The sequence below is a fragment of the Callithrix jacchus genome, chromosome 3 (assembly GCF_049354715.1).
Source record: "Callithrix jacchus isolate 240 chromosome 3, calJac240_pri, whole genome shotgun sequence".
NCBI classification, from domain to species: domain Eukaryota; kingdom Metazoa; phylum Chordata; class Mammalia; order Primates; family Cebidae; genus Callithrix; species Callithrix jacchus.
Window position 1 is genome coordinate 190352795 of NC_133504.1, and position 27316 is coordinate 190380110.

The following is a 27316-nucleotide window of genomic DNA, read 5'->3' on the forward strand; positions in this document are numbered from 1 at the left end:
TGTCCGGCTCCAAGGCACCAGCCAAGGATCGGTGAGAAGGGTTCCAGTGCTCCGGGGAGCAGGGCCAGCCCATGAGCCCAAAATGCTCACTATTCCCTCTGGGACTTTCGCAGCCCACACGTGGGACTGTCTCCAGCCCCTGGATGAAAGATCACAGAGGCCTCTGGGGAGGGGCCACCTATCCTGGAGGAAGGATTCCAGGGTCTGCGTGGCCCCTCTCCTCGCCTCCCAGCTCCTCCATGCCCTCACCTGGTGTGCACAGGCCTCTCCCGTCAAGCTGGTCTGCCACTCCCCTCCTCCCCTCCCCCCGCCCACTTTTGGCTCAGTCTGTCTGTACCTGCTCGGCTCAGAGCACTCCTCCTGACTGCACGCCCTGCATTCACTGGCCCATGGGGTGGGAGCCACCCCATTGCGCCTGGGGTGGGGCAGCTCGCACCGTCTGGCAAATGCCAAGCCTTTTCCCTGCTAGCCTGCCCTTGTTCTCACTTGCCCAGGCTGCACAGTGATGCCCAAGCCACCCAGGTTATTGAAGAGCCATATACTCACGTGCTCTGGGCTTACAGAGGCCAGTGAGGAGGGCAGAGCCTGCCACATAGTCATAGACCCAGGCTGTCCCCACAAGGAAGCTCTGGGGACAGAACCCAGGAAGACCCAGGGGCTGCCCAACACTAGCCACTCCTGATGGACTCAGGCCTTTGCCCAGGCGATCAATGTGGTCAGGAACCCGGGAGCCTGCCCTTTACCCCAGGCCTCTCCAGGCCAGGCCCTGCCCCCACCCCGCCTGAGCAGAGTTGGTCCCACTGTCCCTGCTGTCAAGCCAGGACATACAGCAGCCCCAAGGGCCAGAGATAGCACCTCCAGCGACCCACTGTTACCGAATACCAAGCACATGCCACCACCACCATCCCCCATCGTGGACACTCACAGTCACCCACAAGGCACAAAGTGGTTCACAGCCTTCAGGTTGTGAATGATAAAATGGGGGCGTGGCAGGGGGAAGCTTCCTAGCCATGATCACACAGATGGAAAGTAGTGACATCTGAGTTCACACCCAGGACCTGAGCAGAGTTCATGCCCTTTCTCCCTGCCCCTTAGGAACCAAGGCTGGCCAACTTGTCTCTCCCGGCCCCTGGGCTTCCCGTCTGTGGGCCTGCTCGTGTGCGGGGGGTGGGGAGCTCAGGCTGACTCAGTGCCCTGCTTCCTCTGTCCATGTGGGCAGGAAGGGCTGAGGCAGGCCCAGAGCCTGCCCTCCCTCCCTCTGCCTCTCCAAGCCAGCCTCCTTGGTGGGCTTCCCCATGACCCTGGAGGCCTGGGGACTCCCTGAAAGCATCCTGTCAGCATCCCTCTCCCCAGATGGTCCTGGCTGCGAGTTCCCGGGCATAGCTGCCTACCTGTCTTCCTTCTGCCTGCCCCCTCCAGTGTGTGCCCCATTTGGGCACAGAGCCAGACAGTGGGAGCCTGGCAGGGAGAGGGTGTGGACAGAGTCCTCATTCCCTTGCAGCCGTTGTCCCAGGCCCCCTGTCCTGCCAGGAGTGGCGTGCTGGGAGTGGGGCCCTGAGACAGGCTCCAGCAGGGCCCCTCGAGGGTGTCTGGGTAAAGGACACAGTGGACAGAGTGGTAAGAACCAGGAGCAGGTGGAGCCCAGCCCCTCCTCTGGTCCCACCAGTCCCGAGCCAGTGAGGGCAGCGGCTCACCCAGGCACTGGGAGTTGGTGCAGGGCTGACCTGAACCCACAGTCTGGCTTCCGTCAGGAGGTGGCCATCAGCCCTGCCTTCAGGCGGTTGTGGAAAGAATTCCACTCATTTCATCACCGACCTGTGTCACCTGCAGGGTCACACACGTGTCGTCCAGGCAGGCTGTCCACACGGCCACCCCAGCAGCCCACACGGAGCACCCACCCCTGGCCACAGTCACTTGGAAGGACTTAAGTGTGGCCGCTAGACCAGGAGGCACAGCTGTCCCCAGTGTTGGCAGATGAGCAAACTGAGGCACAGAGAGAGGACAGGAGGTGCTCACAGAGGGCAGGCACCAGGCGCAGAGGCCCAGAGCAGCGGGAAAGTGCTGGGCTGCAGGGGAAGGGGCTGTCCCGGGCCCCTAATTCCCCCAGTCCTTCTGCCATCCGCTGAGATTCCCTGTTGCCCAAGAGAGTTGCAGACGCCCGGGTATCAGTCACTCACACTTCAGTGTGAATCAGCGTCAGTGGGCTGCTTTTCTCGCCCTCTGTGAAGCACGGCCGCAAGACCCCGCCGCGGCGCCAGAGGGGCACGAGGGAGGCGAAACAGACGCGTCGCATCGCCTGTCATCCCTGAACCCCAGGAAAGGGACACCCGGCCCGCGCTCCCTTCAGCAGCGCGCCCCCCCCTCCCCGCCGTGCCAGGCCCCGTGCGCCCTGCGGCGAGGACGCGGAGGCCCCGGGGCCCGGAGAGGCCGCTGCTCACCTGGGACCCCCGAGACCCACTAGGACCTGCCGAGACCCCGAGATTCCCCCGAGACCCCCCCCAGACTGCCGAGACCCGCCACGGAGGCTTACCCGCCGAGCGCTGTACTGGCCCGCCGGCCCTGGGTGGAGGCGGCTGCGCGCTGGGCAGCCAGGCGCTCCCTCCCGCGGGGCCGGCTGCCCGCTGCCCGCCGCCCACAGCTCCGTCCCGCCCCGGCCGCCCTCCTGGCCCCGCCCCGGGCCGGCACCGCCTCTCCCCCGCCGCTCCCGCAGTCCTCGAGCAGAGCGTGGGGCGGGCCGGGACCTCAGGGTGGGCGGGGACTGCACGTGGTGGGAGGAGGCCCCTGGGGGCTCAGGCGCCAGGTCCGCAGGAGGCGCTCAGTACCCGCCGGTGAGCGAGGCAGCCTGTCTGTTCCTCCTGCGTGTCCCTCCCTGTGACAGCCCCATGCCCAGCGAGCTAGGTGGAAAAGGCGCTGTCCACTCCCGCAACCCCGTGGTCCTGATCCTGGGTGACCCCACCCCTGCCCGTGGGTGCGACTCTGGCCCAGGCCAAGACAGGAGCGGAGGAGGCAGAGGGGGCTTGCCGGGCACCGGGGAATCTTGTCTGTTTCCACCTGGCCTCCAGGGTACTTTTCAGCCACTTCCGACCTTGCCTTGGACCAGGTCTGGACCCTAGTGGCTCAGAGGTCTTCTCGGAGGCTGGGAGGCGAAGGAGACCAGGTGCTTTTCACTCGGCCTCCCCTGAGGCTCCCTTTCCTCCACCACCACCCTCTGCAGACTGCCGCCTAATGGTAGACCTACAGACACAGATTCCTCGGTGAAGGGCAGGGGCCCGGAGAGCAGGGGGCTTCCTGGGAGGAAATGGCCTCCTAGCCCTCAGGGCCAGGTGGGTGGAGAGACCAGGCAGGGACTGCAGAGCTGGAGGGTGAACGGAGTCCCCCACTGCAGGGGTCAACTGCTTGGAGCATGGGGGGCTCCTCCCCATGAGGAGTAGGGACTGGACCCTAGGTCCCAGGGCCCAGGAAGCTGTGAACAGAAGAAGGACAGGTTCTTGCTGGGAACCCAAGGGAGCTGGAGGTGGGTGGTGGTGACCTGGCCCTGTCTGACCTCTGTGCTGTGTGCAAGGGGCCAGAGTCCATCAGACAGCAATAACGGGCTGGACGGGATGCTCCAAATCAGGCAGGGGCAGGGGTGTCCAGGGCTGGCCGTGCAGCAGGTGAAGGACTGGGTTTGGGTCCTTCAGGGTGAGATACCTGAGGGCCTCCAGGAGACATTGCCAGGCCAAGCAGTTGCCCAGGATTGCAGCTGGACTGAGTGTGGGCCGAGTCACTGTCCACTTGTCCCCGAGCTGCCCAGCAGTGGGTCCCAGGCCTCAGAAAGGGGATCCCTGGCCACAATAGCTGTCCTCCCTGCGGGAGGAGAGGTTAACTGGGGAGGGGAGTAAGTGGGAGGAACCAGAAAACTAGGTGTCCAGGCCCAGAGTCCAGGCAGAGAGGAGGGACTGGTGCCAACCAGGGAGTGACCAGGACCAAGGCAGGGCCGCTGGAGAGGAAGGGACAAAGCAGGGGAGGGTACAGGAGAATCTTCAGACAACGGGGCCCTTTTCCTCATCTGTGAAATGGAGGAGGGCCTCTACCGGGGAGGCAGCAGGACAGTGGGTGGGGCATGAGAGCAAGCAGATAACCCACCCGGCCCAGGGCCACCCCTCACCCCTACACTGGGGCTGTGACTCTGCCCCAATGGCCTAGCTCTCAGGGCTGAACTTAAACCCCAGCGACGGAGGAGATGGGTGCCGGCCGCCTGGGGCGCTCGCCCTCTAGGGTGCCTGCTCACATCGCCATCTGTAGGTCTCCTGGGCCTGGCTGCCCGGGTCTCAACTGCTCGTCCCAGCCTCAGGTAGCCTGCAGCTCTTCTGCCCACCCCGCATCACAGGCTATCTCACCTTTTCCTGGGCAGGAGGAAGGGGTAGGAACATAGCCGTCGTGGGGCTCAGCGCTATCCTGTGCTCAGTGCTGCTGCTGTCCACACCCCACGGGGCTGCCTCACTCTTGTAAGAGGCCCCATGTGGAGGAGGCTCTAGGCTGGGCCAGGATGGGGCTCCTGACAAAACGCTCACGACCCTGGGGCTGGACGTCTTGATATCCCTGATGTTCAGTTCCGTGAAAGAGATGCCTGCCCCACACCAGACCCCAGGAACCCCAGGACGATACAGCAAAGTCCCTACCCCATGGCTCATGGGAGGAGCAAATGGACAAATGAGCAGATGCCATCGGGTCACAGCAAGTGTCTTGTTCCCTGAGGGGCAGCAGGGGAGAGGGGCAGAAACCAGGAGCCGGGTGGAACAAAGCTGCAGGTGGGTGCCGCCTCGCCAGGGCCTGACTGCAGGGCAGGGTGTGCAGGGCTGGCCTTGGATGCCAGGCCCAGAGCTGATGGAGCAGAGTCACTACAGACTGTGGACAGACCAGGGCCCTAGAAAATGATCACCCAGTAATGCAAATCCACCTCTGCGCAGGGCACCTCGTCCAAACGGGGAACAGGGTGCAGCCTCCACCTTGGAGAAAATGTGACACCCCGTGTTACCCCCCCTCCCCCTCACCAGTCCAACCCCAGGGTGTGGGAGGAAGGAACCCTAGTTAGGGCCTCAGGGAAGCTACCAGCAGCCCATCCTACAAGAAGCTCCGGGAGGCTGAGGCCAGAGCCTTGGGGCACTCAGGGGTTCCTGCTGGAGCTCACGGGGCGGCGCCGGTGAGGAAGATGACCTCGCCTACTGGGAGGGTGTGCAGGGCAGGTGAGCAGAGGTGAGGCGAGGACCCCAGGCTGGCAAGGAGCTGGAGAGCAGGCCTCTACAGGGCACGTCGGTGGTAGAAGCCCATGGTGACGCCACACCCGTCCCTGTGTGCCAACAGCCACGCTGCTGATTTGGCAAGACCCAGAACGCGCAGAGGCAGCTGCTGTGTGGGGGTGGGGCGGGGCCCTGCTGAGGACGAGGTTGGCGGTTAGGATGGGGAGGGCGAGACCTGCTGCTGGCCTCAGGGTCACAGGCCTCCCAGCAGGGGGCTTTATGCCCCAGGGACCCCTCCGAGTCTCTTCTTCCTTCCTGGCCAGCAAGACCTGGAGTCCTCTGCATTGATGCCTCTCCTCTCACCCCACGTCTGTCCACCCTGAAGGTTCTATCGGCAAAGTGCCCCAGGAATCCCGTCCCTCTCAGCCCCTGCCTGCCTCATCCTCCCTCTCCTGCCCTCGCCTGGCAGTGTCCATGTCACACCAGAGGGGTCCAGTCACAGTGTGAGTCAGGTCATGTCTCTTCACTGAGAACTTTCCGTAGCTTCCGCCTCCCCCAAGGCAAATGCCTTCTGTCCTTGCACGGGCAGGGCCCAGACCAAGCCTGCGCCACCGGCCTGCGCCCTGAGTCCTCCCTCCGTTGCCTGCTCTGCGCTGGCCGCACTGGCCCCGTCTCCTCCAGCTCCGCAGGCGCATTCCCGCCTCAGCGCCTTTGCACTTGCCGTCCCCGCCCCTACGTCGCCCTTGCCGGGTGTGCCTGGGGACCTCATTTCCCTTGGTCTGGGCTCTGCTTCCTGGGGAACCTAAGTCACGAATCAGACTCCCAGTGGTTGGTTGGTGAATGAACAAAGGCTTCAAGGGGCAGCCCCAAGAAAGGGCTTATGGAGGTTTTTTGTTTTGAGATCAGGTCTTACTCTGTTGCCCAGGCTGGGGGGCAGTGGCAGATAGGGTCTCACCATGTTGCTCACACTGGTCTCAAACTACTGGGCTCAAATGATCCGCCCACGTCGGCTCCCACAGTGCTAAGATTACTGGCGTGAGCCACTGTGCCCATCCTAGCCAGGTTTTGGGCAGAGCTGCCAATTGGGTCCCATGTCCAGAGGACCTTGGAAGCATGAACCCTGCCCTCTAGCCTGTCCCTGTCCCCAGGAGTGGTCCCATGGTGATACTGTGTACCACCTCACCAGGCCACCTCTCTAGGGCAGGCAATTCCTAGGTAAAGCCAAGGCCACAGGCTGCCCACCTGCTTCCTTGGGGACAGGTTCCCCCCCACCTCCCCCAATCTCCACTCCTGGGGGAGGCTATTTGGAGCCATCCCACACAGTTCCCAGGCCACACAGCCCAACACTGGAGGGAGGGGCAGAGGAGGGTGTGGGGAGGACGTGGCTCGTGGGAAGAGGAGTTTGAGGAGGAGGGCTGGGCCTCACAGGCAAGTGTCGGGCTGGCTCTGAGGACAGGGCCGGGAGCTGGCATCTCTTCCAGGAGGCTGGGCTGGCAGCAGGCACTCTGGCAGGAAGATAGGCTGGACAGGAGCCGCCCCCCAGGCTCTGGGCCATCTCTGCATCCCAGCCAAGCCTGGCTGTCTCACATGTTGCCCTGGGTGGGATGGGGAGTGGTTTCTCCTTTGCTGAATGAGGGGGAAAGCAGCAGCCTGGGGCTGGAGGGAGAGCGGTGGATGGTGGATGGTATTGTAGGACGTGTGTGCGGGGTGAGGGCGGAGGCATGGAGGCCTGCTCAGGTCTCAGCCAGACCCCAAGCCAGAGTCCGATGCACGCTGGCCTCCCCTCTGCCTCCACTGCCCTCCAGCGTCATCCCGGGAAAGCCAGCTCAGTAGCATTACCCCAGGGACCTCCCCAGACCCCCACAGTCATGCCCAGATGCCCACCTACATCCCAGGTCTCACCCACCACACTGCCCAGAACTGGCCTTCCTCACTGCCCCAGCCCCAGCCCCAGGCAGGGCTCTTTCAGTTGCTCTGGTCCCCAGGATGGTCCAGCACAGGGCCTGCTCGGAAAGCACCCTCAGTGGCGGCCCCAGCCTGTGGGCTTCTGGCCAGCTGCCCTCAGTGAGCTCACCCACTGCCCCTCGTGCCCGGGACAGGGCTGGCTTCCTGGGCAGCCTGAAAGCTGATTGAAGGCGAAGGCTCTCTGGGCACAGTGGGACTGAGCTGGGCTCCCACAGCCTGGGAGGACTCTCCTGGCAGGGGCACAGCCCTGGAAGGCGGAGAGAGGGAAATGGAGCCAGAGCTCACACCAGGTCAAGGGCCAGCCAGCGCCCCCAGGCCACCAGCACTCCCCAGGCAGGCCTGCCCTGCCGCCTGGCCGCCTCACTCCTAGCTCAGGTCGGCTGCTGGCTCTGTCCTCTGAGGTTTGCTTGAGTCAATTTTCTACATAAAACGAGGTGTCAGGCAGGTCCTACTAGGAAGCTCTATTTTGTAACACCAGGTCTGTGGGTGGAGGACACAGGACCCACGCACGAACTAGCTTTTCTATTTTTACATCCACCCTGCTCTCACCCCCGGAGACAAATTTGGAACTTGAAAGCAGCCCATTCTATTCTGGGGCCCACTTCCGGCCCCTGAGTGCTGTGGGTGGCGGCTGTTTGTACACAACACCCTGCCCCACCCGCCGCCCTCCAAAACACCCCCTCTCCTGGCACCCCCCACCCCCACCACGGCCCCCTGCCAGCCACGTGACCTTCAGGAATGCACTGAGGTCTGGAAGGGGAAGCCACGTGGGGCTTGGGAAGGGGAAGCTGTGGCCTTCAACAGTGGTGGGGTTCCCATGTCACCCCAAGGGGTCCCCACCTATCACCCCAGCCCACGGTCAGGAGGGGCGGCCAGTCCTTCCCCAGCCAGTGCTGGACGCCAAGACATGAGGGTGCAAGGTGGCCTGCTTGGCGGCAAAGCCCCTCATGACCAGAGGCAGAAGGAACAGGGGAGCAGATGAGCCTGGGAGGGCTCCCGGGAGAGGGGACCCCAGAAGAGGCTTGAGGGCTCTCCCACCTTGGCTCCCCAGGCCTCTCCTAGGCCCCTGGCAGGACCAGGCTGCCTCAGCAGGAGTGAATGAGGGACTTACCCCACTGGGCACCCAGAACTCCCCGCCCCACCTGGCCTCATGTGAGTTCTGAAGGGGTCTCACCAGGCCTTCCGCCACCTGCCCAGCCGAGGGCCCAGGGCCCAGGGCCCACTCCCTCCCCACTTCCATTTCTCCCTCCTCAGGAGTGGACCTTGGCCTCCATTCCACACGTGAGGGTCCCCTGAACCAGGCTGGCCAGCCCTCCAGGCCCCCAGCTACAGCCCTGAGAACACCCCCTGCCAAAAGTGTCACCCTCTGCCTGATTACATGGACTCTCATGTGCAAACTCCCAACACCATGATGCCCTACAGGGCCACCTCTCCACCAAGGGCACCCCTAAGGTGTGCAGCCTGGGGCCCACCACAGCAGCTCAGAACGGCTCTGGTCTGGCGGAGAGCTGGCGGGTGAAGACTCGGGACCCAAAGGGTGGGGACTTTCCCATCACACTGAGGAGGCAGCGGAGGAGTCGGGGCGGGGGCTGCTGACGCAGAATTGAGCGAGGTCTGGCCTGTGACGGTGTGAGGCCCAGTCGGGGATGTGCACAGCCTCGGCCTCCCGGAGCATCTGCTGTGCCAGGTACAGCCCCAGGTGCTTCTCACGGCCTCACATCTTCTTGTCGCTAAAGCCACTTACCAGCCCGGCCAACACAGTGAAACCCCATCTCCACTAAAAACACAAAAATTAGCTGGGTGTGGTGACACACGCCTGTAATCCCAGCTACTCGGGAGGCTGAGGCAGGAGAATCGCTCGAACCTGGAAGGTGGAGGTTGCAGTGAGCCGAGATAGCACCACTGCAGTCCAGCCTGGGCAACAGAGCGAGACTCTGTCTCAAAAAGAAAAGAAAAACTTTAGACAAATTAAATTTAGCAGAGTTTATTTGAACAATGAAATAATTCCTGAATTAGGCAGCACCCCAAACCAGCAGTGGCTCAGAGAGCTCCATCCAGCAACCTTGGGCAGGCAGTACCTACGGACAGAAAAAGGAAATGACACAGAAATTGCCCAGTTGGCTACAACTAGGCGCTTGCCGCCTTCGAACCCGCCTGAGCAGTCTGCAGCCTGTGATCGGCTGAAAGCTCAGCTGCTCAGATGGGCCAAGACTCAGTGACTTCTTCCAAAGAGGCCTGTGACTATGTATATAGCAAACCCTGACTTACTCTGCAAACACACGGCAGCCTGGGAGTGTATTCAGGGGAGTATTCCGGGGAGGGGACGGGGTTCATATTCCTGGGAGTGTATTCAGGGGAGTATTCCGGGGAGGGGACGGGGTTCATATTCCTGGGAGTGTATTCAGGGGAGTATTCCGGGGAGGGGACGGGGTTCATATTCCTGGGAGTGTATTCAGGGGAGTATTCCGGGGAGGGGAAGGGGTTCTGATTCCTGGGAGTGTATTCAGGGGAGTATTCCGGGGAGGGGAAGGGGTTCTGATTCCTGGGAGTGTATTCAGGGGAGTATTCCGGGGAGGGGAAGGGGTTCATATTCCTGGGAGTGTATTCAGGGGAGTATTCCGGGGAGGGGAAGGGGTTCATATTCCTGGGAGTGTATTCAGGGGAGTATTCCGGGGAGGGGAAGGGGTTCATATTCCTGGGAGTGTATTCAGGGGAGTATTCCGGGGAGGGGAAGGGGTTCATATTCCTGGGAGTGTATTCAGGGGAGTATTCCGGGGAGGGGACGGGGTTCTGATTCCTGGGAGTGTATTCAGGGGAGTATTCCGGGGAGGGGACGGGGTTCATATTCCTGGGAGTGTATTCAGGGGAGTATTCCGGGGAGGGGAAGGGGTTCATATTCCTGGGAGTGTATTCAGGGGAGTATTCCGGGGAGGGGACGGGGTTCATATTCCTGGGAGTGTATTCAGGGGAGTATTCCGGGGAGGGGACGGGGTTCATATTCCTGGGAGTGTATTCAGGGGAGTATTCCGGGGAGGGGAAGGGGTTCTGATTCCTGGGAGTGTATTCAGGGGAGTATTCCGGGGAGGGGACGGGGTTCTGATTCCTGGGAGTGTATTCAGGGGAGTATTCCGGGGAGGGGACGGGGTTCATATTCCTGGGAGTGTATTCAGGGGAGTATTCCGGGGAGGGGACGGGGTTCTGATTCCTGGGAGTGTATTCAGGGGAGTATTCCGGGGAGGGGACGGGGTTCATATTCCTGGGAGTGTATTCAGGGGAGTATTCCGGGGAGGGGAAGGGGTTCATATTCCTGGGAGTGTATTCAGGGGAGTATTCCGGGGAGGGGACGGGGTTCATATTCCTGGGAGTGTATTCAGGGGAGTATTCCGGGGAGGGGACGGGGTTCATATTCCTGGGAGTGTATTCAGGGGAGTATTCCGGGGAGGGGAAGGGGTTCTGATTCCTGGGAGTGTATTCAGGGGAGTATTCCGGGGAGGGGAAGGGGTTCATATTCCTGGGAGGGTATTCAGGGGAGTATTCCGGGGAGGGGACGGGGTTCATATTCCTGGGAGTGTATTCAGGGGAGTATTCCGGGGAGGGGACGGGGTTCATATTCCTGGGAGTGTATTCAGGGGAGTATTCCGGGGAGGGGAAGGGGTTCTGATTCCTGGGAGTGTATTCAGGGGAGTATTCCGGGGAGGGGAAGGGGTTCATATTCCTGGGAGGGTATTCAGGGGAGTATTCCGGGGAGGGGAAGGGGTTCATATTCCTGGGAGTGTATTCAGGGGAGTATTCCGGGGAGGGGAAGGGGTTCATATTCCTGGGAGTGTATTCAGGGGAGTATTCCGGGGAGGGGAAGGGGTTCATATTCCTGGGAGGGTATTCAGGGGAGTATTCCGGGGAGGGGAAGGGGTTCATATTCCTGGGAGTGTATTCAGGGGAGTATTCCGGGGAGGGGAAGGGGTTCATATTCCTGGGAGTGTATTCAGGGGAGTATTCCGGGGAGGGGAAGGGGTTCTGATTCCTGGGAGGGTATTCAGGGGAGTATTCCGGGGAGGGGAAGGGGTTCTGATTCCTGGGAGGGTATTCAGGGGAGTATTCCGGGGAGGGGAAGGGGTTCTGATTCCTGGGAGTGTATTCAGGGGAGTATTCCGGGGAGGGGAAGGGGTTCTGATTCCTGGGAGTGTATTCAAGCTGCAGTTTCTTTGTAGATTAGGTTAGGATTTGCCACATGCTGAGGAAGCTTTAGGCCAAATTTAAGTTAATTTAACCTTCGTCGCCTTTACTCAGTCTCTCAGTATGGAGAGAGTGACTGCATCCTTGGGCACTGACATCATTTTCTGTCACCATCTTAATGGACGTGTTTGGTCTCAGTGTGAAATTCATAATTCACAATGTCAAGTTAGTTAGATGATGATGTTTTCTTCATGTTTTGTTCCTCTAACTCGATGAGACCATTTGATGTACAAAGGATGGCTGCATACAAGCATTTAAGACACGTGAGGGGACAGCACATCAGGGAGACTGTTCCGACGGCTTTCGGGAGGATGAGAAGAAACCGAGGCACACTCCTTAACAGGAGGCTCTGGGAACCCATATGATCAAAACCAAACAGCTCAAAGTTTAGGCAATGAAGATCTGGATCTTGAACTCCCAACCTCAGGTGATCCACCCGTGTTGGCCTCCAAAGTGCTTGGATTACAGGCGTGAGCCACCATGCCCTGCCAGCAATGAAGATCATTCAACAGCATTCGAGTCCAGTCTGTCTTTCTGTGGAACAGGATGGTGATTAAGAAGCACAATTGGCTGGGCGTGGTGGCTCATACCTATAATCCCAGCACCTTGGGAGACCGAGGCAGGTGGATCACCTGAGGTCAGGAGTTCAAGACCAGCCTGGCCAACATGGTAAAATGCTGTCTCTACTGAAAATACAAAATTAGCCGGGCATAGTGGCACATGTGTCTAATCCCAGCTACTCAGGAGACTGAGGCAGGAGAATGGAGAATTGCTAGAACCCAGGAACTGGAGGTTGCAGTGAGGCAAGATTGTGCCACTACACTCCAGCCTGGGCAACAGAGCAAGACTCCATCTTAGAAAAAACAAAAAAACACAATAGTGGAGAGATGGTGGGTAGCAGGCAGGACTAACAGGCAGCGTTCACTTGGAAGGACAGAGAAGCATGAGGAGATCCGCACTGTGAACTTTTGCTCCAAGAACTACAGCAGGAATATACCAGGAAAGCCGAGAGAATCCACAGACCCTTTGAAGAAGGTGGATTGCCACTGCAGGCTCCGTGGAACAGCTGAGGAACTCCAAAGACAAAACATAATTTCTTGGGAGCTCTGTGGCGCTACTCACCACCTGATTATTACATGTAAATTTTCAGTGCAAAACAAGTAGCACTTGAATGTTAATTTCCTCAGCAAGGCAATTTACTTCTACAGAATGGTGTGTCTCACAGATGGAGCAATGGTGAGGGCACACCTGGACGACGGAGGGAAGGGGTTCTTATTCCTGACGCTGGTAGCCCCTACTGCCCTGTCGTTCCCCTGTTGGCTAGGGTTGGACCACACAGTCTAAACTAATTCCGATTGGGTATTTTAAAGAGAGCAGGGGTACGAGCCAAAGTGGTGGGGTGGTAGTTTGGCGGGAAGGACGGTCACAGAACAGGTCAGAGCAGGTGACCAGGGGTACAGATGTGAACTACTGATTAGAACTGGTGGGAAAGTTGTTTACCAACACTAGAGGCAAGGGGGTGCGGAGAACCAGGAAGTTAAACTTTAAAATGGAGAATTAAAGAATAAGAGAGCTGAACATACTGACATACTGTTTCTCTAAAGGGAAACTTGGAGTTCACTGTATCTAACATGACCCTACCATTGCTGAGGTGCTTCTGAAAGCACCACCTCCTGGTTGGAGGCCAACCAACACAAAACCAGTGCCCCTAACAAAAATACAACCAAGGACCCTCACCGAGCCCGCTTCACTCCCCCGCTGCCTCCACTGGAGCAGGTGCTGGTATCCACAGCTGAGAGACCTGAAGACAGATCATATCCCAGGACCCCTTGCAGACCCTCCCCAGTCCAGTCCATAGCCTGGAGCTTTCCTGGGTGGCTAGATCAAGAAGACAAATAACAATCACTGCAGTTCAGCTCTCAGGAAGCCCCACCCCTAGGAGGAGGGGAGAGCACCACATCAAGGGAGCCCCCTGTGGGGCAAAGGAATCTGAACCGCAGCCCTTGAGTCCCAGATCTTCCCTCTGACATAGTCTACCCAAATGAGAAGGAACCAGAGAAACAATTCTGGTAATGTGATGAAACAAGTTTCCTTAACACCCATAAAAGATCCCTCTAGCTCACCAGCAGTGGTTCCCAACCAAGAGAAAGTCTCTGATTTGCCAGAAAAAGGATTCAGAAGGTTGACTCTTAAGCTAGTCAAGGGGGCACCAGAGAAAGGTGAAGTCCAACGTAAATATATTGAAAAAATGATACAGGGTATGAATGGAAAAATCTCCAGTGAAACAGATGGCATGAATTTAAAAAACGATCACAACTTCTAGAAGTGAAGGGCACACTTAGAGAACTGCAAAATGCGTTGGAAAGTCCCAGCAATAGAATCAAACAAGTAGAAGAAAGAACTTCAGAGCTTGAAGACGAGGTTTTGAATTAACCCAATCCAACGAGACAAAAACAAAGAATCTTTAAAAAACAGACGAAGCCTCCAGGAAGTTTGGGATTGAGTTAAATTAGCACCACACGAATCGCTAAAAGGAGCTCTAACTCTTGGAACAAATCCTCAAAAACACACCAAAATACAATTTCCTGAAAGCATAAGTCTCACAGGACCTGTAAAACAACACAGTGAAAGAAAACCCCAAAGTATTCGGGCAGCAAATAGCACAGTGAATAGCTATTACCTCACATCTCAATACCAACATGGAATGTAAACGGCCTAAACGCCACTTAAAAGATACCCAATGGCAGAATGGCTAAGAATGCACCACACAAGTCTCTGCTGTCTTCAAGAGACTCACCTGCCACATAAGGACTCACAGAAACTTAAAGTAAAGGGGTGAATAAAAAATTCCAAGTGAGGCCAGGCTCATGCCTATAATCCCAGCGCTTCGGGCAGATCACCCGAGGTCAGGAGTTCGAGACCAGCCCGACTAACATGGTAAAACCCCGTCTCCCGTCTCTACTGAAAATACAAAATTAGTGGGGCGAAATGCCATCACAAAAGAAAAAAAAAAGATATTCCATGCAAATGGACACCGAAAGTGAGCATGTCAGGTCTCCATACGCAAGCCCAGAACCTGCAAGTCTGAAGTCCTGCTTGCCTCTGCTAATCATCTCTCACCCCCAGCCTGAGTTCCCCATTGTCCCTAATTTCTCAGCAGAGCTTCCCCTCCCCCACAAACCCCTCACCCCACCCTGCAATCTTAACTGTTATTATGACAATACTCTTACCCCACCCCCATTGTAACTGAACTTGTGGTAATGTATACTTTTTGCTCCTACCCCCACCACCGTAACTGATCTTACTCTGTAACTTTCCACAGACCACCCCAAACCTACAAAACCAACTCCTATCCCACCGCCCTTTGCTAATGTCCTTTCAGCCTTAGCCCACCTGCACCCAGGTGAATAAACAGCCATGTTGCTCACACAAAGCCTGTTTGGGGCGGGGTGGGGGTTGTCTCTTCATTCAAAGTACGTGTTTTCAATAGAGCAGGAGCAGCTACTCTTTTATCAGACAAAACAAACTTTAAAGCAACAACAGTTAAAAAAGACAAAGAGGCTCATTATATAATGCTAAAAGGACTAGTCCAGCTGGAAACTATCACAATGGTAATAACTATGCACCTAACACTGTAGCTCTGAAATTTATAAAAAAACTTGCCGGCACGGTGGCTCACACCTGTAATCCCAGCACTTTGGGAGGTTGAGGTGGGCAGATCATGAGGTCAAGAGATCAAGACCATCCTGGCCAACATAGTGAAACCCCATCTCTACTAAAATACAAAAATTAGCTGTGCAGGGAGGCACATGCCTGTAGTCCCAGCTACTTGGGGGGCTGAGTCAGGAGAATTTCTTGCACCTGGGAGGCTGAGGTTGCAATGAGCTGAGATCGCACCACTGCACTCCAGCCTGGTAACTGGCAACAAAACAACGAAACTCTGTCTCAAAAAAAAAAAGTCATAAAACAATTACTCCTAGACCTAAGAAATGAGATGGAGGGCGGCACAGTGATAGTAGGGGACCTCAGTCCTCCACTGACAACACTAAACAGGTCCTCAAGACAGAAAATCAACAGAGAAACAATGGACTAAACTATACCCGAGAACAAATGGACTTAACAGACATTCACAGAACATTCTACCCAGAACTGCAGAATATACATTCTATGAAAGGTGAATAAATTGTGGGGTCCCCAAATCACTAAGCTGAAGGGAAAAGTCAAGCTGGGAACTGCTTAGGGCCAACCTGCCTCCCATTCTGTTCAAAGTCACCCCTCTGCTCATGGAGATAAACTCATCTCTGACTGCCTGCTTTGGAGAGACCAATCGGAAACTCAAAAGAATGCAACCACGTGTCTCCCAGCTACCTGTCGTCTGGAAGCCCCTCCCTGCTTCGAGCCTTCCCGCCTGTAGAAAGTGAAATAAATGAAGGTTCCTCCTCAAATTCTCTTAGCCTGTTAAGAATAACAGTAGTCTTTTTCTCTAGGTTAATCTACTCAAAGGCCTTTGTCACATCTGCTAGCTAAAATAAAGAAATCAGTGTATTTTGTGTTCTTAGTTCTTACACTTTAGCATAGATATCTACCCTGAAATGCCTGGATAAGCCCAGGCAAGGCTTCCGTCATAGCTTGTTCCTCTTTCCTTATTTAGAAGTATTTTTGCCTCTCTCAGCATTCCCTAAGCTGCTTCCTCTTTTCCTTTGTTCTCCTCTGCCCTGACCTCTTCAGGAAAGTTTTAAGTTGTTAGCCAATCAGGTATAGCCTAGATAGACTATGGAATTCCAGCCAATGGAATCAGGACACAGCGATAGGGCCGAACTCATGAGACACAAATATGCCTGCTCTTCCTTTGTTCAGTGTACGCTCATGGCAAGACTGCTGGCCAGCAGTACCCTTTCTGCAGAAAGTAAAACAAAGCCATGCGGAGAAACCTTTTATCTGAATGCTGATTCTTCCCTGTGACACTGGAAGATAAGCACTTATTCCCAACTCTGCCTTTTCTCCCAGTTGTCCCGCCTTTCCATATCAAACCAATGTTTATCTTGTACATGTTGATAGATGTCCCATGTCTCCCTAGAATGTATAAAACCAGACGGTGCTGTGACCACCTTAAGCACATGTCATTAAGACCTCCTGAGTCTATGTCACTGCATCCTCAACCTTGGCTAAATAAACTTTCTAAATTAACTGAGACCTGTCTCAGATTTTCAGGGTTCACATTTTGGTGACCACGGGGAGATCCTGGGTGGAGATGCCTCTGACTTTGAATCACCTATCATTGCTTGGGACCAGAAAGAGCTAACTTTATGGCTCAAACCAACAGGAAAATTTGCTGAGGTCCGAAAGTACCTCCTCCAAAGAATCCCTGATCTCCCCAAATTTGATTGAGATCTAGAGTTTATTTTTGCTGTACAACTCCACTTTTTTTGAAGTTTGACTTGCTTCCAACAAGGAAGGGAAGATTTCCTGTTTTCATGATGATGGAAGGCAGATAACTCCCTAACAGAGCTTGAGCTTGCTTCGAACAGGGAAGATGAGTAAATTTTACCCTGCTTCTGGGATGGTAGAGAGCAGCCTACAGCCCGAGACCCACCCCTGGGTAAGGAACGGAACTGGCGTTTGACTTGGTCTGAATTCCTCCTTCCCATCAGAACACTCAGTAATCACACAAGCTGTATGATGGTTTGTTTGTTGCTGTTCTTCTGTCTTTCCCTCTGTTTTTGTTGTTGTTTCAGTCTTTTTCCCATTGGGCTTGACCAACTGTATCTGATGAGATCGAATCTAAAGGAAAGTTTCAGATTATGGGAACCAAGCCTCTAAGTAGCGACATTCCCACACCCACAAAAAAGGTGGTGTGCTAGGAGGAGAAAAATGGACCGTAAAAGTGGGGGAAAGAGAAAGATTTTTGATTTTGATTATTTAAGGGGCTTTATTTACATAACAAGGCCACCTTTTGGCTAGGCATGCCAGACTGAAAGGGCAGTGGCTGTCACCCCACTCTGCAGTTCCATTGATAAGGCTGCATTGTTTTCTTTTCAGAGACGGGGTCTCGCTATGTAGCCCAGGCTGGAGTGCAGTTCCATTGATAAGGCTGCATTGTTTGCTTTTCAGAGACGGGGTCTCGCTATGTAGCCCAGGCTGGAGTGCAGTGGCTTTTCACAGGAGCAATCCCACTACGATCAGGACAGGAGTTTTGACCTGCTCTGTTTCCAACCTGGGCCAGTTCACCCCTCCTTAGGCAACCTGGTGGTTCCCCTGCTCCCGGGAGCTCACCATGCATTTTTTTTCACCATGACAGCCTGGGTTTGGTTTCTAAATCAAGCCCTTTCTGGTTGGATACCCGTTACTTCTGAAATAGCAGCAATTTGTCCTAGCTAAAATTTGGTAATGAGATTTTTTTTTTTTTTTGAGATGGAGTTTCACTCTTGTTGCCCAGGCTGGAGTGCAATGGAGCCATCTTGGCTCACTGCAACCTCCACCTCTCAGATTCAAGCAATTCTCCTGCCTCAGCCTCCTGAGTAGCTGGGATTGCAGGCATGCACCACCACGCCAGGCTAATTTTGTATTTTTAGTGGAGATGGGGTTTCACTCCTCATGTTTCATTCACTCATGTTAGTCAGGCTAGTCTCGAACTCCCAACCTCAGGTGATCTGCCTGCCTTAGCCTCCCAAAATGCTGGGATTATAGGCGTGAGCCACCTTGCCCAGCCGCGAATGAGATTTTGAAAGTTTTTTTTCTTAAGGAGCTCAATGGTTAAAAATCAGCTTAAGTAAAAGGCTAGCATAGAGGGTGTGTGTGTGTGTGTGTGTGTGTGTGTGTGTGTTTGTATTAAAAGGTCTTTACGTTTTTGTTTGTCTTTCTCTCCTACGACCTTGTCTTTTTTTTTTTGAGCAAAAGTTTTTTTTCTTCTAGTTGACTGAATTCTGTTTTCACCTATTATTTTTTTTTTACTAAAATAATTATTGCAACAGAGGCTACTCATGGTTTTCGTTTGTTTGTTTGTTTGAGATGGAGCTTCGTTCTTGCTCACTGCAAGCTCTGCCTCCCAGGTTCATGCCGTTCTCCTCTCTCAGCCTCCGGAGTAGCTGGTATTACAGGTATATGCCACCATGCCCAGCTAATTTTGTATTTTTAGTAGAGATGGGGTTTCTCCATGTTGGTCAGGATGGTCTCCTCAGGTGATCTGATCTGCCTGCCTTGGCCTCCCAAAGTGCTGGCTGGGATTACAGGCATGAGCCACTGCACCCGGCCTACTCTTGCGGTTTTAAGGAACGGCGTCATTTAGACACCTGGGACGTCTCTGCAGCCCCGAGGTACCGTGTCGGCCCTAGGATGCTGCAACCTGGAAGCTAGACACTTAGGAATGTCTTGTTTAAAAAGCATTTTTTTCGGTGCAGTATAAAAGCATCACGTGCTCTAGCCCCATAATAATTCTCCCTTTTTGGAGACTCTGCCCAGAGCTCAGGGATCTGGTCGAAAAATATTGGTAGTCCGTAACTAAATAAAATCGATCTTATACAACCCTCTGATAACTTCTGCGATTTCACGTTTAACTTGGAGATTTTCCATCTTCAGTCTCCCTCTAGCACCACCAGACCTTCTTTGTACCTTTTTTTAGTCTGTCTTTCTGTGTGCGCTTTAAAAGTTCTCGTGACATTGAGTTACAAGGTTTCAATTCTTGGTGATATGGGAGCTAAAAAGGAATTATTCAAGCACATAGTAAGGACAGCGGGATCCACAGTTAAATTTCCCTTTTAACAAAAAGCAGGGTCTTTGGCTGGGCGTGGTGGCTCATGCCTGTAATCCCAGCACTTCCGGAGGCCAAATGTTGGAAACAGATGCTGGGTCCAGCATAGAAAAATCAGCACTGACACAAAGGGTCCCCCAGCAAAGCAATTTTTACTTCCTGCCCTGCAGGAGGGGTACCTTCGCTAGCCATCTTGCCACGAGAGTACAACGAACAAAGGAACAAAGGAAAAGCAGATGTATTTTTCTCTTACGCATTTGGGGTCCACTTTACTGTCGAGTCTGATCTCCCTTGGTTGGAGCCAGGCCTCACAATCTAAACTGAAACCCGATCGGCTAATAAAACTTTTCTAAACAGGTAAGGGGCATAGGCTGCAAGCTGGGAAATGCCTGTGAGCACGTCCAGCACAGATACCTCAGTTAAAGTACAAGGACATGGAATATTCTACATGCCTATAAAGCACAGCATGTCTAACAGCTGGATAGGATAGGGCTTAACAAACAGTTATTAGCAAACTTATTCTTTTTTTTATTATTATTAATAGAGACGGGGTTTCACCATGTTGGCCAGGCTGGTCTCGAACTGCTGACCTCAGGTGATCCACCCGCCTCAGCCTCCCAAAATGCTGGGATTACAGGCGTGAGCCACTGCACCTGGCCGCAAATTTATTCTTTAACAAGAAAGGAAACCTTGCAGAGGAACTTTTTTACTTCCCACAGTTCCCTCCTCAGGAGAGAGAGAAAAAGAGTTAAAAAAAAAAAAACAGAAGGAAGAAAGAGGAGCTTTTTCGTTGAGTCTCAGGCAGAACAGCTAAGCCAAGACATGTTAAAAAGAAGTTTGAGGAGGAAAAGTATACAGTAAAAGAGGATGGAATTGTGCCCATCAGAGGCAACAAGAGCAAAACTCCATCTCAAAAAAAAGAAAGAAAGAAAGAAACCTTGGGGCCCCCAAATCACTAAGCTAAAGGGAAGACTGAAGCTGGGAACTGCTTAGGGCCAACCTGCCTCCCATTCTGCTCAAAGTCGCCCCTCTGCTCACGGAGATAAATGCGTACCTGATTGCCTGCTTTGGAGAGGCTAATCAGAAACTCAGAAGAACGCCACTGTTTGCCTCCTGTCTACCTTTGACCTGGGAGTCTCCCGCCTTTGCTTCGAGTTGTCCCGCCTTTCCAGACTGAACCAATGTTCATCATCTTGATTGATGTCTCATGTCCCCCTAGAATATATAAAACCAAACTGTGCTCTGTTAAAAAGCTGCACTTTGAATGAAGAGACCCCCCCAACAGGCTTTGTGTGAGCAACATGGCTGTTTATTCACCTGGGTGCAGGTGGGCTTACGCCAAAAAGGACATTAGCAGAGGGAAGTGGGATAGGAGTTGGTTTTGTAGGTTTGGGGTGGGCCATGGAAAGTTGCAGAGTACGATCAGTTGTGCAGAGTACAACTGATCTGCACAACTGGGGTGGTGGGGGTAGGGGCAAGAAGTATACATTACCACAAGTTCCGTTACAATGGGGGGGCGGTAAGAGTAGTTAAGATGGCAGGGTGGGTGAGGAGTAGTCACATGATCATAGTAACAGTTAGGATGGCAGGGTGGGTGAGGAGTAGTCACATGATCATAGTAACAGGATGGCAGGGTGGGTGAGGAGTAGTCACATGATCATAGTAACAGGATGGCAGGGTGGGTGAGGAGTAGTCACATGATCATAGTAACAGGATGGCAGGGTGGGTGAGGAGTAGTCACATGATCATAGTAACAGGATGGCAGGGTGGGTGAGGAGTAGTCACATGATCATAGTAACAGGATGGCAGGGTGGGTGAGGAGTAGTCACATGATCATAGTAACAGGATGGCAGGGTGGGTGAGGAGTAGTCACATGATCATAGTAACAGGATGGCAGGGTGGGTGAGGAGTAGTCACATGATCATAGTAACAGGATGGCAGGGTGGGTGAGGAGTAGTCACATGATCATATTAACAGTTAGGATGGCAGGGTGGGTGAGGAGTAGTCACATGATCATATTAACAGTTAGGATGGCAGGGTGGGTGAGGAGTAGTCACATGATCATAGTAACAGGATGGCAGGGTGGGTGAGGAGTAGTCACATGATCATAGTAACAGGATGGCAGGGTGGGTGAGGAGTAGTCACATGATCATAGTAACAGGATGGTAGGGTGGGTGAGGAGTAGTCACATGATCATAGTAACAGGATGGCAGGGTGAGTGAGGAGTAGTCACATGATCATAGTAACAGGATGGCAGGGTGGGTGAGGAGTAGTCACATGATCATAGTAACCGTTAAAATGGCAGGGTGGGTGAGGGGAAGCTTATGCCTAGAGGAAGCTCCACTGTGCCATTAGGGACAATGGCGACCGCAGGCGGGTGGGAGACGATCAGCCAAGGCAAGCAGGACTTCAGACTTGAGGCTCCCGGCTTGCATATGGAGTCCTGACACCGACCACCTTGAGCACATGCCTTCAGGACCTCCTGAGGCTGCATCACAGGTGCGTCTCCTCAGTCTTGGCAAAATAAACTTTCTAAATCAGCCGAGGCCTGTCTCAGATTTTGGGGGTTCATAATTCTATTCATCAGCACATGGAACCTTCTTCAAGATAGATCATATAATAGGCCACAAGACAAGTCTCAGCAAATTTAAGAAAATCAAAATTATAGCAGGTACACTCTCAGCCCACAGTGGAGGAAATTGGAAATCAACTCCAAAAGGAACCCCGAAAACCATACAAATACATGAAAATTAAATAACCTTGATTTCAAGAATGAAATCAAGATGGAAGTTAAAAAGTGACGAGCTGAACTACAGCAGTGACACGGCCTGTCGATGCCTCTGGGATGCAGCGAAGGTGGTCCTAAGAGGGAGGAGCAGACCATTAAACCGAGAGGGAGGACCAGACCACTAAACCGAGAGGGAGGACCAGACCACTAAACCGAGAGGGAGGACCAGACCACTAAACCGAGAGGGAGGACCAGACCACTAAACCGAGAGGGAGGACCAGACCACTAAACCGAGAGGGAGGACCAGACCACTAAACCGAGAGGGAGGACCAGACCACTAAACCGAGAGGGAGGACCAGACCATTAAACCGAGAGGGAGGACCAGACCACTAAACCGAGAGGGAGGACCAGACCACTAAACCGAGAGGGAGGACCAGACCACTAAACCGAGAGGGAGGACCAGACCATTAAACCGAGAGGGAGGACCAGGCCACTAAACCGAGAGGGAGGACCATATCATTAAATTAAGAAGGAGGACCAGACCATTAAACCTTGAGGGAGGACCATACCATTAAATTAAGAGGGAGGACCAGACCATTAAACCGAGAGGGAGGACCATACCATTAAATTGAGAGGGAGGACCAGACCATTAAACCGAGAGGGGGGACCATACCAATAAATTGAGAGGGAGGACCATACCATTAAATTAAGAGGGAGGACCAGACCATTAAACTGAGAGGGAGGACCATACCATTAAACTGAGAGGGAGGACCATACCATTAAATTGAGAGGGAGGACCATACCATTAAATTAAGAGGGAGGACCAGACCATTAAACCGAGAGGGAGGACCATACCATTAAATTAAGAGGGAGGACCAGACCATTAAACTGAGAGGGAGGACCATACCATTAAACTGAGAGGGAGGACCATACCATTAAATTGAGAGGGAGGACCATACCATTAAATTGAGAGGGAGGACCAGATCATTAAACCGAGAGGGAAGACCATACCATTAAATTGAGAGGGAGGACCATACCATTAAATTAAGAGGGAGGACCATACCATTAAATTAAGAGGGAGGACCAGACCATTAAATGCCTGCAGTCAAAAGGTCTGAAGGGCACAAACGGACCATCTAAGGTCACATCTCGAGGAGCCAGAGAAACAAGAACAAACCAGACCCAAACCCAGCAGAAGAAAAGAAATGACCACGGTCAGAGCAGAACCAAATGAAATTGAAATGAACAAAAATACAAAAGATAAATCAAATAATCCAAGCACTTTGGAGGCCAAGGCGGGCGGATCACCCGAGGTCGGGAGTTCAAGACCAGCCTGACCAACATGGTGAAACCCCGTCTTAAAAAAAAAAAAAAAAAAGATAAATAAAATAAAAAGCTCGTTCTTTGAAAAGATAAATAAAATTGATAGACCATTAGCAAGATTAACCAAGAAGAGAGAAGATCCAAATAAGCCTAATTAGAAACAAAACAGGAGATATTACAGCAGATACCACAGAAATACAAAGGGTCAGCCGGGCGAGGCGGCTCACACCTGCAATCCCAACACTCCAGGAGTCCGAGGTAGGCAGATCCCTTGAGGTCAGGAGTTTGAGACCAGCCTGGCCAACATAGTGAGACCCCCCTCTCTACTAAAAATACAAAAAAGAAAAAAATAGCAAGGCATGGTAATGGATATCTGTAATCCCAGCTACTTGGGAGGCTGAGACACAAGAATCGCTTGAACCCAGGAGGCTGAGATTGCAGTGAGCAGAGATCACGCAACTACACTCCAGTCTGGCTGATAGAGCGAGACTCAGCCTCAAAAAAAAAAAAAAAATCATTCAGGGCTACTATAAACACCTCTATGCACATAAACTCAGAAACCTAGAGGAGATGGGTAAATTCCTGGAACTACACAACCCTCCTAGATTAAACCAGGAAGAAGCAGAAACTCTGAACAGTCCAATAAGCAGTGAGATTGAAATACTAATTTAAAAGTTACCAACCAAAAAACGTCCAGGACCAGACGGATTCACAGCTGAATTCTATCACACAAAGAAGAATTGGTACCAACCCTATTGACACTGTTCCAAAAGATAGGGAGTACTTCCTAAATCATTCTGCGAGCCAGTATCACCCTAATACCAGAACCAGGAAAGGGCATAGCAAACAGAGAAAACCACAGATCAATATCCCTGAATGACATAGATGCAAACTCCTCCAAAAAATCCTAGCTAACCGACTCCAATAGCACACCGAAAAGATACTGATCAAATGGTTTCATGATCAAGATCAAATGGGTTTCATGCCAGGGATTCCGGGATGGTCTAACATCTGCAAGTCAGTAAATGTGATACACCACATAAACAGAATTAAAAACAAACATCACATGATCATCTCAATAGACGCAGAAAAAGCATTCGACAAAATCCAGCATCCTTTATGATTAAAACCTTCAGCAAAATCAGCATAGAAGAGGCATACCTTAAGGTAAAAACACATCTAGGCCGGGCGTGGTGGCTCACACCTGTAATCCCAGCACTTCGGGAGGCCGAGGCAGGTGGATCACGAGGTCAAAAGATTGAGACCATCCTGGCCTGCATGGTGAAACTCCGCCTCTGCTGAAAATACAAAAACTAGCCAGGCATGGTGGTGCGTGCTACTCGGAGGCTGAGCAAGGAGAATCGCTTGAACCCAGGAGGCAGAGTTTGCAGTGAGCCAAGATCATGCCACTGCACTCCAGCCTGGTGACAGAGTGAGACTCCATCTCAAAAAAAAAAAAAAAAAAAAATCCGTGACAAACCCACAGCCAACATTATATTGAATGGGGAGAAATTGAAAGCGTTCCCCCTGAGAACTGAAACAAGACAAGTTTCAGTTTCACCACTCCTGTTTGACATTGTACTGGAAATCCTAGCCAAAGCAATGAGACCAGAGAAAGAAATATGGGCATCCAAATCAAACCGTTGCTATTTGCTGATGACACAGAAAACCCTAAAGACTCATCCCAAAAGCTCCCAGAACTGGTCAATGAATTCAGCAAAGTTTCAGGATGTGAAATTAATGTACACAAGTCAGCAGCCCCGTCATACACCAACCACCAAGCTGAGAGTCAAATCAAGAATGTGACCACTTTTACAGTAGCTGCAAAAAATAAATAAAACACGTAGGAATATACTTAACAGAGGAAGTGAAAGACCTCTACAAGGCAAATTGTACAACGCTGCTGAAAGGAATCAGATGGCACGAATGGAAACACATCCCATGCTCAGGGATGGGTAGAATTAATATTGTGAAAATGACCTACTGCCAAAAGCGATCTACAAGTTCAATGCAGTTCTCATCAGAATACCACCATTCTTCATAGAACTAGAAAAAAAAATTGTAAAATTCATATGCCACCGAAAAAGACCCTGCATACCCCAAGCAAGACTAAGCAAAAAGAACAAATCTGCTCATTCCAGCTGAGGCAGGCGGATCACCTGAAGTCAGGAGTTCATCAGCCTGACCAACGTGGTAAAACCCTGTGTCTACTAAAAATACAAAATTAGCTGGGCATAATGGTGCATGCCTCCAATCCCAGCTACTCGGGAGGCTGAGCCAGGAGAATTGCTTGAACCCGGGAGGCAGAGGTTGCAGTGCCACTGCACCACCTCGGGTAACAAGAGCGAAACTCCATCTCAAAAAAAAAAAGAACAAATATGGAGGCATCACATTACCTGACTTCAAACTATGCTGTAAAGTCATAGTCACCAAAACAGCACGGTGCTGGTATAAAAACAGGGATACAGATTAATGGAACAGAATAGAGAATCCGAAAATAAAGCCAAATACTTAGAGTCAACTGATCTTTGACGAGGCAAACAAAAACATAGAGTGGGGAGAGGACACCCTGTTCAACAAATGTGCTGGGATAATTGGCTGGCCACATGCAGGAGAATGCAACGGATCCTCGTCTCTCACCTTGTACAAAAATCAACTCAGCTGCGCACAGTGACTCACGCCTGTAATCTCAGCACTTTGGGAGACTGAGGCGGGTGGATCACCTGAGGTCAGGAGTTCAAGAGCAGCCTGGCCAACATGGTGAAACCCGTCTTAAAATTAAAAAAAAAAAAAAAAAAAATCAACTCAAGATGGATCAAAGACTTAATCTGAGAGCTGAAACCCTGGAGATTCTAGAAGATAACATTGGAAAAACCCTTCTGACATTGGCTTAGGAATAGACTTACTGACCAAGAACCCAAAAGCAAATGCAACAAAAACGAAGTGAAATAGATGGGACTTAGTTACACTAAAAACCTTCTGCACAGCCAAAGAAATCATCAGCAGAGTAAGGAGACAACCATACCATGGGAGAAAGTCTCAGCAGTCTATACATCTGACAAAGGAAGGTACAAGGAACTCAAACCAATCAGCAAGAAAAGAATCCCATCAAAAAGCGGGCCAAGCACATGAATAAACGGTTCTCAAAAGAAGATACGGAAGCGGCCAACAAACGTGAGAAGTGCTCAGCATTAGCATTACCAGGGAAATGCAGGTCCAAGCCGCCGTGCGATACCACCTCACTCCTGCAGTTACGGCCATAATCGAAAAGTAAAAAAACAGGCCAGGCTCAGTGGCCGACGCCTGTCATTTCAGCACTTTAGGAGGTCAAGGCAGGTGGCTTGAGCGCAGGAATTCGAGACCAGCCTGGGCAATACGGTGAAACCATGTCTCTACTAAAAAATACAAAAAATTAGCTGGGCACGGTGGCATGTGCCTATAGTTCTAGCTACTTGGGAGGCTGAGGCAGGAGAAATGCTAGAACCCGGGCGGTGAAGGTTGCAGTGAGCCAAGATCGCACCACTGCACTTCAGCCTGGGCGACAGAGTGAGACTCCATCTCTAAAAATAATAATTAATAATAATAATAAATGTTGGCGTGGATACGGTGAAAAGGGAACCCCTTTAACTGTTGCTGGGAATGTAAACTAGCACAGCCACCACGGAAAACAGTGTGCAGATCCCTCATAGAACTAAAAGTAGATCCAGCATTTACTCCAGCAGTCCCGCTCCTGAGTATCTACCCAAAGGAAACTAAGTCATTACACAAAAGATACTTGAAAATGCACGTTTATGGCAGCACGGTTTGCAATTGTAAAAATATGGAACCAGCCCAGATGCTCGTAAACCAATCAGTGGATGAAGGAAATGTTGTGGCCACGTGTGGTGGCTCACGCCTGTAATTCCAGCACTTTGGGAAGCTGAGGTAAGCAGACGTGAGGTCATGAGTTCGAGACCAGCCTGGCCAACATGGTGAAACCCCGTCCCTACTAAAAATACAAAAAATTAGCTGGGCTTGGTGGCAGGCACCTATAATCCAAGCTACTGGGGAGGGTGAGGTAGAAGAATTGCTTGAACCTAGGAGGCGGAGGTTGCGGTGAGC

At 52.5% G+C, this 27316-nt stretch overlaps 1 protein-coding gene and 1 long non-coding RNA gene across 13 annotated transcripts in view; both read right to left on the reverse strand.

Annotated features, from left to right (window-relative positions):
• SH3BP2 (SH3 domain binding protein 2) overlaps nucleotides 1–2627 on the reverse strand; it is a 43627-nt gene extending 41000 nt beyond the window's left edge. For 11 of the 12 annotated variants that reach the window (XM_078367670.1, XM_078367665.1, XM_078367667.1 and 8 more), the window contains exon 1: nucleotides 2531–2627. The gene's annotated coding sequence lies outside the window, so the exon portion shown is untranslated. Of the gene's footprint in view, nucleotides 1–1391; nucleotides 1592–2530 lie in introns of those variants that run through there. The other variant, XM_078367660.1, reaches the window with a different exon arrangement.
• Nucleotides 2628–9152: 6525 nt separating this feature from the next.
• Nucleotides 9153–27316, reverse strand: part of LOC128931649 (uncharacterized) — a 32961-nt gene continuing 14797 nt past the window's right edge. The window contains exon 3 of the long non-coding RNA XR_008480329.2: nucleotides 9153–9262. This is a non-coding gene — a long non-coding RNA (uncharacterized LOC128931649). The remainder of the gene's footprint in view (nucleotides 9263–27316) is intronic.